Source organism: Etheostoma spectabile, chromosome 10 (genome assembly GCF_008692095.1).
Source record: "Etheostoma spectabile isolate EspeVRDwgs_2016 chromosome 10, UIUC_Espe_1.0, whole genome shotgun sequence".
NCBI classification, from domain to species: domain Eukaryota; kingdom Metazoa; phylum Chordata; class Actinopteri; order Perciformes; family Percidae; genus Etheostoma; species Etheostoma spectabile.
This window is the reverse complement of record NC_045742.1, coordinates 13,690,123-13,690,370: the sequence shown is the minus strand read 5'-3', so window position 1 is coordinate 13,690,370 and position 248 is coordinate 13,690,123. Positions and strand designations below refer to the sequence as shown.

Genomic DNA, 248 nt, shown 5'->3' with positions numbered 1-248 from the left:
GTATATCCAAGTTCTAGAACAGCATATGCTCCCATCCAGACGACGTTAGACCACATACTGCATCAATTACAACATCATGGCTGAGTAGAAAAGGGATTTGGGTACTGAAATGGCCAGCCTGCAGTCCAGATCTTTCACCCATAGAAAACATTTGGTGCATCATAAAGAGGAAGATGCCACAAAGAAGACCTAAGACAGTTGAGCAACTAGAAGCCTGTATTAGACAAGAATGGGACAACATTCCTATT

General features: G+C 42.3%; 1 protein-coding gene across 9 annotated transcripts in view; it reads right to left on the bottom strand.

Annotated features, from left to right (window-relative positions):
* Positions 1–248, bottom strand: part of dlg3 (discs, large homolog 3 (Drosophila)) — an 85,519-nt gene that overhangs the window by 28,605 nt on the left and 56,666 nt on the right. The window lies entirely within an intron of this gene.